A 12498-nucleotide genomic window follows, 5' to 3' on the forward strand; every position below is an offset into this window, starting at 1 on the left:
GTATTATAGAACTGGATTCTGGACATGAACTCAGGAGCTGAATTTTGGACACGAAATTCAGATTCTGCACCAGTACTTGGATTCTGGAAATGTATTTTGAACCTGAATTCTGGAATTGGATTTCGGGCATGAATTATGAAATTGGACTCTGCTCTAGAATTCTGGAAATGAATTCTGGATCTCAATTCTAAACATTAACTCTGGATCTGAATTTTGGGTCTGAATTCTACACGTACACTTTGGACCTGCCTTCTTGGCCTATATTCCTAACTAAACTTCGGAGTAGAACTCTAATCCTGGATCCTGAATCTTGATTCTGGACCTGGATTCTGAAAATGGATTTTGGACCAGATTTATGGATTCTGGGCTTGAACTCTAGATCTTAAAAATAAATCTGGTTTTGGTTTCGTTACCTGAATTCTAGACCAGAATTCTACAAACGGATTCTGTATCTGAACTCTCGACATGAACTCTAAATATGTTCTGGAATTGGATTTTGTTAATAAATTTTGGACTTGGATTCTGAATTAGGAACTGGATTTTGAACTTGGATTCTTGTTTTAGAATTCGGAGTTCTGGACTAGACTTATGAACTTTAATTCAGAACCTGAATTCTGCATCTGATTTCTGAATTTGGTTTTTTAACCTGGAATCTGGACCTGAATAATACAACTTGATTTTGGACATGAATTCTAGATTTTCGATCAGTACTAGGATTCTGGATATGAATTTTGGACTTGGATTAAAAACCTGAGTTCCACATCTAGAATCAGAACCTGGGTTCTGAGAATGAAACCTGGAACCTAGATTTTAAGTGCAAATTCTAGAACTGGAGTCTGAACCTGAGTTTCAGAACTGAAATCTGAGCCAGAACCAGTAGTTTTAGATTTTTTTTTTTGTTATTTACGATTATCATACTACTGGAAACTTGATCGAGAAAAGTTAAACATATTTCCGATGGTATAGAGTTGGCTCATTCTGGAAAGGCGAACCGGAGTAAAATAATACGTTTCCCAAAAAAAGTTGTGCGATATTTATAAGGACTAAAACGTTGCAAGTTCCACGAAACCCTTCGATTGTTTTGAGCCCAGTGAACATGTACGGAGTGTGGTTTAATTGTCGAGTTCTAGTGTTTTATAAAACAAATATTGTAAAAATCAATTCTCTGGAACTTGAAAAAATTTTTAGATTTCTGAAATCGAAAATTCTTGTTTTTTTTTATGCCAATGTCTTAAAAATATTTTATATTCTAGTTGTTATCTCAAAAAAAAATTTTTGTTGGAGAAAAATCGATTCTGGAATTTCGAAATCGAATTTTTTTGCCAAATGTCTTAGAATTGCATAAAATGTCGAGATCTGGTGTTCGTTCGACGTCAGACCCTGTCAGCTTGGAGCGATCTGAATCGTCAGTTCAGCAACGCCATCGCACGGCGTCTCATTCAACATGTCATGTCAATTATATGGGTGCACAGTGCTGCTATTTTGGCGCGTACGAATTTGACATTTCTCCCCCCCACTTCTATGTACGTGATTCGATGCGGACTCGCCTGAGGGCACCATGATCGCAAAAAAGGATGTTGCCAAAGATTTGTTCGGGAAATGTGAGAGCTGGATATCTTGTTAATATGATGTCTTTGTCGACGTTTAAGGCAATTATTTAGCATCAAAAATATATTTACGATCTCGGAGATTGCAAAATTTCCAGCGCTCAGTTTCTCGAATGGAAAAAAATCAGCAGAACTCCTACAAAAATCATTGCCTCTCATGAAAGACGAATAGTGCATTAAAACCCACAGAAACCTGCTGAGCATAGATTCCTTTTCCACGGCACAAACGAACCTCACTGAATGCAAGTCGATTCAATACTAATTTCGATTGTGTGAAGAGGCTCAGTTTAAATGATCGCGTCCATTCTTTGCGAGCTGCAAAGAGATTTAATGCATACGAAATTGTCGTCTTATTTGGGGGAAGCTATGAGTATGACTTAATGATGATGGAAAAATATACATTGTTCATTATTTATTAATGTTTCAACAACCAATTATCTCAAATATATAGTTTTATCTAGGGTAGGGTCTAAATGATGAAAAAAATCATAATTTTTGCAATTTTTTTTTCAGATTTATCGTTCAACAGAATAAATTCAAATGTTTTGCATAATAAAAAGCATCATTCGAACAACGTTTTGTAATTTTTTCGTGGAAAAATATTGAGAAATAAGTCGTTGAAGAGGCATTTTTGAGGACGCTTCGTAAAAATCATGATTTGCGGTGTCCACTGTATCTCAGCGCAGACTTATCAGAAGTGCACAAATCAAAGCAGCATAACTAGAGTAGAAGTTTGATTTTTTTTATTTTGAATTTTTTTATGGTTGTTCAAAAAGAAAACTACGATTTTTCACAAAAAAATTCGCCGTTTTGTAGTTGTAAAACTTCCTCAAAGTAACAAACAACGAAAAGGAAAACGTTGGGGTTTGGTTTTTTATATGTAGAAAGTGTGTGCAAAATTTGAAAAAAAATGGTGCAGTAGTTTTTGAATGACGATGGACTTCTTCGCAGTATGAGATGAGCAAAGATAAAGGCCCATAACTTGCTGAGTTTTGTTCCGATAGGCTTGAAAATTTCACATGATATTCTTGAAATGTTTTACTACGAGAAAATACAAAGAAAAAAATTAATGATTTTTCAAAAGTGTTAGACCCTACCCGCCCCTTAATTCTCAACCTTCTCCAATCCGGGGAAAATAGTTCTGCCAACTGAATCACTGTGGATGTGATGAAACACAACTCAGAAAGTGGTAGAATAGATCTTGGAATATGAGCTCACTGTGCATGACTGGTATGGCTCAGATTTCAGTCCAATACAGCACTTCTAATTTTTAGCCTATGTTTGCTCGATAAGGTCTTAAATTAATATTTTTTTTTAACCTTAAAGAATTGGAAAGCAAACTAGTTTCTTCGCCTTTTCTCTCTACATTACGTATTAAACTCAAGTTGATTGCAAAAATGCCAATAGAATGAATTAAAAAAAGTTTGGGAATCACTGCTCTACAGGGTTCACAGTTTCTCGTACTCGACTTTTGTGATCTGAAAAGTAGTATGTGATTGATTTTGAAGAAGTTTCGATTCGGAAGTCATTGATCAAAAACTGGAACTACTATAACAACACTTGTCGAATCACAAAAAAAGAGAACGAATGTTGATTCAATCGACCTTTTAAACTAACTTCTTACTGTTGAAACATTCACCAATTCCGGCACCCCGGTTCGACCGCGTAATACGAATTTATCGACTTGGTGGCGGAAGGAAGACGAAGTGCAACTGGGATCACATCAAGCATTACACATATCAACATTAAATTCAAATGCATGGCTGACGCGTCCCACCGTGCCCCGACACCGGATCGGCTGGCTGCACATTTGATGCGACTGCGGCTGGGCATTGGCATCGGAAGCCAGGGGGTGGCAGGACTTAAGGAGGAAATAACTGAGCAACTGAATGTGAGAAATTAACCCCTCGGGCTGTGAATAGCTTCGGCACGGGGTCTGGAATTGTTTGGGCACTGGTGTGAAATGAGTCCAAGTATGTAACGGCATGCAAGGAAAGGGCCTGCCCGGTTCGTTCCGATTCCGGTCGGTGATGGTGACATTTCGATCATGATATCATTCGGGATGGAATGTTTGCGTATATTCCGTATATTCCCGGAGAAGTTGACCGGGAAGAACCAACGACTGGCCCTTCCTGCTATTAAGTGTTACTAAGTTGTTTAAGAATCGATTTCCTTCATTCTTGCCGCGTCACGTTTGATTTCCTGTCCCGTCGTTCTCCGTGCCGGGCAACGAAGTTGACAAAAATGAGTTATGAACGCTTTCGTGATAACACGATTAGAAACTGTGTCTCGTCTGTTGGAAAAATTGCTGACATACTACCAGCAGCAGCAGCAGCAGCAGTAGCGGAAGTGCTTCCGAACAACCCTTTCTGGTCCTGAAGTTCTCTGTCTGTTGCCGACATTGGACAGGAGAATGAAGCACAGACAGATGAGGCCTGTTTCTGATCATTATTGAAAGAGATTAATTAGAGCTTGCAGTTAGTCATTCCAGGTTTGCCTCCGTCAGCGCAAGTGACATAAAAGTTCACTTTCGGGAAATAAAGAAAGAAAAGAAAAGAAAAGAAAGAAAACTCTTCACGTGGGGTGAACATCTTCTTTCATCGTTCGCTGATGATGGGTGGTTGTTTGGTGGCTTGCCTCGTTGTTTGAATCCTGACAAGCCCGGAACAGAAAAGAGTTGCAAAGGAAAGTTGTCCCTCGCTAAGTGCCGTGTGCCTTTCGTAGAGCAGCTAAATGAAACGGAAAAATGGCAGTGTTGCAAGAGTTTATAATAAATCACTTCAGTTAATTGACAGGTCTCTTACACATCAGAATCAGGAAAACGCAAGGACGGGCTCTGTCTAGCGTGGAAAGATCAGACCCATCAGAGGTTTCCTTTTATTTTTTTTACCCGTAGGTTTTCGCCACGCGGTACCGCCGTTATCGCTTCCATCAAAGTCATCTCTCGTCGAGGTGAAGTTTCAGTTCGTGTCAGGCGGCAGGAAACTGAACCAACGTGAAAAAGCCATCTAGCTTCTGTAGGGTCCGCCTTGTTTTGTCCGTGATCATTTTGCAGCAAGTGTTGCGACACACAGAATGAGCGAAATAAAGGACGGCACGCCTTTTAATGATGTTCGTTCGGGAATATCACGCCGATATTTTTTTTTTTACTAAAAAAGAAGATACTTGAACATGTCCGAAACAAATAATTGTATAAATAAGCTCAAGAGTCCGTGAATTTGTGCAAATTGCAAATCATTAAACCTAGAAAAATTTATTTTTTTGAACAGAGGTTGAGATCGTCGAAAATGAGTTGGAGCATCTTAAAGACTTTACCCGAAGAAAAAATGCCAGTCTTTCTTTTGTGTATAATGAAATTTACACGAAAATTTGGATAAAACTAGTTTAGTGTGTAAGATTTACATGTGCAATTCGCACCAAACGATCATAATGTACCAAACTTCGCTCAATACGAAAAAATTACCTGAGTTATTGTGAAAAAGCTCTTCTAAAACCAGGGAATGTCTGTGTAATAAAAACGACTAGGGTTTTAAGAAAGTGCGTAAGAAAGATGACGCAAAGGTTGCTCAGGATTTGATGGGTGGAGCCAAGTTCAGAGGATGACCTAGTCGTGCCTTGGAAAGGAGGTTGAATAAATCAACTTTGCTAAAGCATAACTTATATTTGCCTTAGAGTTTCAAAAATATCCGTCTCAAAATTAATTCTAGAAGATTTTTTTCTGATGCATTTTTTAGTGCAGTCTTTGAATAAATGTCTAAAGAAAATAAAAACTTATTAGTTATGAAAAGTAATCTTTGTTTTGCCTTTCTGTCTATAAAGGTAATAGAACCACCGCAATAACAGGCATTTTGATTGGAGCTCCGGTATTGTTATATACCATTCAACTCAGCTCAACGAGATCTGAGAATGGATGTGTGTAAGTATGTGCGTACAATATATTTCGAAATATTTTTTACCGCTCAATTTTCTCGAAGATGGCCAATATCGACGAGTTCAGGTTTGTTCGGAAGCCACTATTGGGTCAATGGTAACGTTCTAAAATTGGTTATAATTTCTGATTCCGAAAATCTAACAGCATAAGTGACGTAAACGATAAAAATCACCCAGTTTTCTTGAAAATGTATGACAATATTTCAATATTTATAGGCTTGTTCGAGACTAGAATTGTGTTATGGATCGAATTCGAAAAACATATGGCTGAAGCTTGAAGCTCAGAGAGATAATCAGATAAGAGACGAAACCGTCATATAATGTTTTTGCTATTCTATTTTTATATAAATTTGCTATTCATTTTTTTTAGAAACTGACGCAGTTTCACATTGTACAAACTGCATTGGTTCCTGTATGCCGATCAATACCGACGCCGGTCACGTCCGAATGCAGATCTACTTGGGAAGGAAGAATTGTTAGTTCAATGCATTCTGTTACTGGAAACCGAGGAATCCTCTGCATTTCCACATGCATCACAGGAAGGGGTTGTTTGTAAGTAAATTTTCGAATAATAATATCATGCTCTAGGCAGCTGGCTACCAAGAATACGTTGCAATTTTATCGTGTTTTGTATTAATAAGTGATTCTTACTAAAATACAAAACTGCTTTCGAAACTCGTAAAACTCCGGACAGCTGTCTACATCTATTTCATTGTGTTCTATTTTTACTTTTCAATAGAGAGCCGTAATACTGCAAAATATCACTCGACCATTATAAATCGAACAACAACGCCTTACGTAATACGAAGTAAATCCGATATCTACTCCCTAACAAAAATAAACAAATACCAGATGGATCCAATGATTCTGAACTATATTTACATACGCCCTAGTTGAGCACGATCACAAGAAATATCTGTACATTTCACGCAAAAATAGATCCATTGATCAAACGTTCCCCGAATATTCAACGGAGTTTAGTCTAGCCCGATTTTTAGTAAGAAGATATATAATAAGACATTGCACAATGGTCCGAAACGGGAAATTAGCGTGACAAAAATATTTTCGTAGTTGGTGTCTTCACAAAAATTGTTTATAATCAAATGGCGCTCCTTTTAATGAAAATGTTACTAGGGTGGTCCTCATTTAGATTGAAATCTGAAATCTAACTTTCTTAATTGAACTCAAGAATGATTTTCTTGTACGATAAAGTTGCAGGAAATTTTATTTTGAGAAAAGCACCTCTCTAGCTTTTCATTTGATCGAGTTACATCAATTTTCCCGAATGGAAGTAGGGTGGCTCCTGAAAAATCAAAAAACGTTCTACGGAAAAATTGTCTTCAGAAGAGTTGTTATACTAACCATTGCGCACACTTTTGCTCAACCAAACTTTTTCATATGAGCTACTAGTAAAAAGTTATGATTATTTTTTAATCAAAAACTAGTAAAGCTTCGAAGATCAATATTCATTAGATGCCAGATCGATAAAAATTGATCCTACGCGGTTCCTGAAAGGTCATAATATAAGCAAAAATTGAAGAGAAAATTGGATGGGTGTTATTTTGTTAACTTATTTAAATTAGTTTTAAAAATACCTTCAAAAACCTCAAAAACATTGCACAGCTCGTAAACGCCTTAACGTATTAACATACTTCCTTCGGCAAAATGATAGTATCAAATTAGTTCTACAAGTGTTCCATACATTGTCCATTCGAGAAATGACACACACAAAAACTACAGCCGAAAATAGATTGCAGGAACAATTTTTATTATTTATTACCAAAATAACTACTTCAATTTAGTTTGAGCAACTGAGGATTAGAGATACTGTGTAATATGGTTATTTCGAGCTAGTTGGCCATGATAAATCTATGAACAGAAATTTTCATGATTTCGACAACCATTCCAACAAGCTGGTGCAAGTTAGTTAAACGCAAATATTTTTATCCACATTGTGCTAAGACGCCTATGACATTTGCCCTTCTTTCTTATCCACTTGTGCACCGAATAGCCTGTAAAAACCGGAAAACGACGCACAATAAGTTTTGGTTCGAATAAATATATTCTACTCATTTTAACAAACTAATGATTTTTTTGAGAAGTGCTTTGACTTACAACAAATCTATTTTCGGCTGTAGTTTTTATGTGTCTCATTTCTCGAAAGGACAATGTATGGAACATTTGTAGAACTAATTTGATACTATTATTTTGCTGAAGGAAGTATGTTGATATGAAGAAGGCAATGTTTTTAAGTTTTTTGAAGGTATTTTTAAAACTAATTTAAATAAGTTAAAAAAATAACACCCTTCCAATTTTCTCTTAAATTTTTGCTTATATTATGAACTTTCACGAGCCGCATAGGATACAATATTGGTATTTGTAACTTGACTAGTTTTCAATGAAAAAACAATCATAACTATTTACTGGTAGCTCATACGAAAAAGCTTGGTTGAGAAAAAATGTGCGCAATGATGAGTTAAACGACTCTTCTGAAGACAACTTTTCCGTAGAGACTTTTACAAAAAAGTTAGAACAAAAAAAGTAATTTTCAGGAGCCACCCTACTTTTACTCGGGAAAATTGGTATAACTCGATCAAATGAAGAGCTAGAGAGGTGCTTTTCTCAGTAAAGTTGCTCAAAATAAAATTTCCTACAATTTTATCGTACAACAAAATCGTTTTTGAGTTCAATTAGGAAAGTTAGATTTCAGATTTCAATCTAAATGAGGACCACCCTAGTAAAATTTTCATAAAAAGGAGCGCCATTTGATTACAAACAACTTTTGTGAAGACATCAACTACAAAAAAACTAATATTTAATAGTGAAAATATTTTTGTCACGCTAATTTCCCGTTTTGGACCACTGTGCATTGTACATAGGAAAAATGTGAAATATTTCTAGGAAACGATCTCACCAGTATCCTGTTTCTCCTGGTCGCATTGCAGTAAACAACGCGAGGTGACACACCCCTACTGAAAAAATAAACACTCGCGGATGGGTTTGCTGCAGACCAATTTTAAATTTTCAGCTTGAATCACACGATTTCATTGTAAATTTTTCAACATTCCATATAAATCTGATAGCATGAATTTGATTACACCGACATTAATATGCAGATGGCGCATCGATCGGATAAAGTCGTATAATTTCCTCCTAGTACAAACGTTAAGACTGGGACCAAACTTCAAGATTCAAAATGACCAGAAAATTTCCCACGGTGAAGTGACATCGGAGTTGGATAAGTCAATTAAATTCAAAGTGGACGTAGATTTAATCAGGATAGAAGTTGCCCAAAATTTTTGAGGTACAGAAATAAGAGGAACATTCTGCGCTTGTTCCTCTTATTTCTGTACCTGAAAAGTTTTTGGGAACTTAAGGAAGAAATGTAAAAAGTAACGGTAAAGAAAGTGCAAAAAATACAGGGAAAAATACAGAAAGAACAGGAACAAATGCAGAAATGAGAGAAACAAGTACAGAAAGTACTGGCACAAGTGCAGAGAGTGCATGAACAGTTATAGAAAGTGCAGAAGGTACAGGAACAAAACCATAGAATGCTGGGACAGGTACAGAAAGTACAGGAACAGAAAGTGCAGAAGAGGTACATTAAATGCAGAAACAATTACAGAAAAAAAACAGAAACAAGTGCAGAAAATACAGGTGCAGGTGCATAACAGTATAGCAATAAGTAAATAATGTACAGAAGCAATGGCAGAAAAACAGGAACAAATATAGAGAAAAGTTTAAAGTTTAAAAGTTAATGTCAAATGTCATCGAGGCAACAATTTTACCTGGTCAATTGAAAGGTGAAGAAGTTTTTATTCCACGCATTCCAATGATAGTCAATGATATGTTATTTGAATTTAAACGTCGATTTCCCATCCACATAACAGCACATAACCGTTTGTACTTTTCTTTACGTTTCGTCTTGGACTCGTCAGTGCAGAGCAGTTCAAATTGAACTGCTTAGTGCAAATTTAAACATGATTTTACATCTTACAAAATGCACACGTCATATTTCATACAAATTTATGTTCAAGGACATGTGATTCGGAAATTATATGGCTTGAAATCGAATGAAATACAAAACAAAAGATCGATAGCAACAGCGCGCTTTGAACCGAGAAACATTAGCTCGCAAAGCTCGTCAGTTAATCGACTTAACCACTGAAGCACACATCTGTTTAATGAATAATTCTGTATGATATGTTCGAAACGACGAATGTAACAATGAGAGACTCTTTTTGTTTACTTTCTCTCTCAATTATTGCGAAATATTCCTGCTTTTTTCGATAATTCCTTCAGCGTAGATTGAAAGATGATAGCCTTAGTTATTATTATCGGTAAATAGTTGGAGAGAAGAGAAAGTAAACGAAGAGAATCTTTCATTGTTACATTCGTCGTTCAGAACATTTTATGCAGAATTGATACATATAAATCCATACAGCGTCATTTGGTAGCCGAGTGCAAACTACTCTCGAAGCCTGTAAAATTCAGTAGGATTGGAATATTGCGTCATTTGAAAAGTTAAGTATTTATGAATTATATCTTTTGTAGAATTATGTCACCTGTAAAATTTATATTTTTTTTTTCTGTGTAGGAGACAAATGTGGATTCAAATCACATCTCGGAGTATTTTTGACGAATAAAAGTCTTTACTTTTCAAAATTCGTGGAAAAATTGTTAGATCTTGAATATCATATTCTCTCCGAATGCTAAACACACAAATCTAGACTCAAATGAAAGGCCTTTAGGTACCAAGCGTTCCGCTTCAATATCATCCGAATCTGACTCCTAGCTTCGAGAGTAGTGGATGAAGAATGTAGGAATATTTATAAGTCGGCTTTGTTAGAAATTGCAAACACGAAAGATTGTCTGATCCGTTAAATTTTCTATCATCACTAGAAGAAAATGATTGAGTCGCGGTTTTCAGTTTATTAACCTTAAACCCTGATATACTGTAATGTAATGTTTATAATACATTTTCAAAGTGTTGTTGTGTATAGTGACATGATATATAGTAGAATTGATTGGTCAGTTCGTGCTCGCATCTCACCCGACACAGTCGAAAATCGTTTTCGGTCGAAAAACAGAAACAAAGACAATACGCCTGTGAACAATAGAGTGTACGGAATGGTCAAATACGATTTAACAAAGCCTGAAACTTGGCCTGCAAGACCGAATTCAATTTGAATAGATTTCAAGCGTTGCAAAGTTAGACCAGCAGCAAATGAAATTGAAATCTTACTTAAAGAACGAATACATCTAGACGCTCTTAATGTAAGTGAGATTCAATTCAACAAGGCGTCTAACTGTGTGTACATTATGTTTAAACGTGAAAGCGATGAATTTGCATTCACTTCGGTTAACAACGAGGTGCACAGCGTTGAGTGTGACAACAATAAATACAGAATCCCTGTGCACATGGTGGACAATGCCATACAAGTACGCGTGCATGACCTGCCCCCGCAGACAACCGATAAGTTTGTTCGGGAGAAATCCTTTCCATCCAAAGGGAAGTATGGCGGAATTTTTTCCCCAGCATCCGGAATGGCGTGCGAGTTGTGCGTATGCAACTACGTAAGGCAATTCCATCTTACATCATTTGTGGTCAAGGTGGAACACGTCCGTGTAAAACGTTGATTTCCTATGAAAATCAGCTGGTTACATGTCAGTTTTGTGAACAACCTGCACACTACGGTAAACCTTGCACTGAAACTGCGAAAAAGACATCTTCAATCAAAGACAAGGTCAACCGTTCGACAACGAAAACTAGTGAGCGCAGTACTCATGTTTCACCATCAAACCAACCAGCAACTGCAACCAATGTACAACAAGGCGCATCTAAAGCAACTAGCAACGAGCTCAAGAAGAGCTCTACGAACAACAAGGAAAATGAAACGAAGACAGACACCAACAACAATACAACCGATGAGGCAATGGATGACGAGACGAGCCACGAACAAAGTGCCCCTCAACCCTCGCAGGAGGGAAAAGGAAGCTCTTCTCCTCCTAGAAAGAGAGTGACAACGAGATCAACTTCAAAAAATTATTTATTTGAAAAATCGGCTAATTCGGCCACGTAAAGCTTGTACGCAAATAGGCCTGAATAAAAATATCCTAAAAATACAAAAATTGAATGGTGTTAAAATATTATTCTAGTGGTTAGTGAAGTTCTCTATGTTTCAATCGTGTTTTCTGGTGATTTTTCGACGTGAATACGTCTTACTTTACTATGGGGCGCTCTTGCACAACGCACTCTGTACAAGAAAGGGCAGAACTTAATCGTGAATATCTCTTGTTGTTTCTAACCCATCAGAATAATTTTTTCTTCATAATATCGGACATGTGTTCAACATTTTGTATTAAAATTTACAGTAGTATGGGATAACCACAGATAACTCAAATCTGAAGTTTTCTAAAATGATTGGTATGAACAAGCATTAGGGTCAAATTCAGTGCGAAAATAAAGCACACAAAATTTCAACCGCCTGAGTTGAACGAATCATCGCACAAAGCGGATCGTGCAAAACCGACACACAGAAAGACGAAATATTGTCAGTGGTTGAGTGCAGTGGGCTTGCGGCTGAACTAATTCGAACCAGATTTGTTGTTGTGACTATATGAACCAAAAAATTTCTTTAAATAGCCCAGAATTTATTGATTTTTTTAGCTTCAACCGATATTCGCAGGTTCCCAAGAAGAATTTATAGGAGTAGATTAGGTTTATGTTTGAGTATAACTGGATATTCTTTGAAAACGCCGTACACCGAAACCTTAATTTGCGAACTAAATGGGGATTAGTAAATCGAGGTAAATCGTAGAAAAAGTTTACCAAAGGAAGCTTTGGATGTATCTTTGTACTAGTGGGATTCCCAGAGTTTTGCTGTTAGGTTCTCGATCAGAAGTAAGGTCAGAAGAAAACCCCAATTCAAATCGGGCTTGATAGCGAATTTTACGGATA

General features: G+C 36.7%; 1 protein-coding gene across 3 annotated transcripts in view; it reads right to left on the reverse strand.

Annotated features, from left to right (window-relative positions):
* LOC131438776 (RNA-binding protein Musashi homolog Rbp6) overlaps nt 1-12498 on the reverse strand; it is a 1824137-nt gene that overhangs the window by 905690 nt on the left and 905949 nt on the right. The window lies entirely within an intron of this gene.

This window comes from Malaya genurostris, chromosome 3, assembly GCF_030247185.1.
Source record: "Malaya genurostris strain Urasoe2022 chromosome 3, Malgen_1.1, whole genome shotgun sequence".
Classification (NCBI taxonomy): Eukaryota; Metazoa; Arthropoda; class Insecta; order Diptera; family Culicidae; genus Malaya; species Malaya genurostris.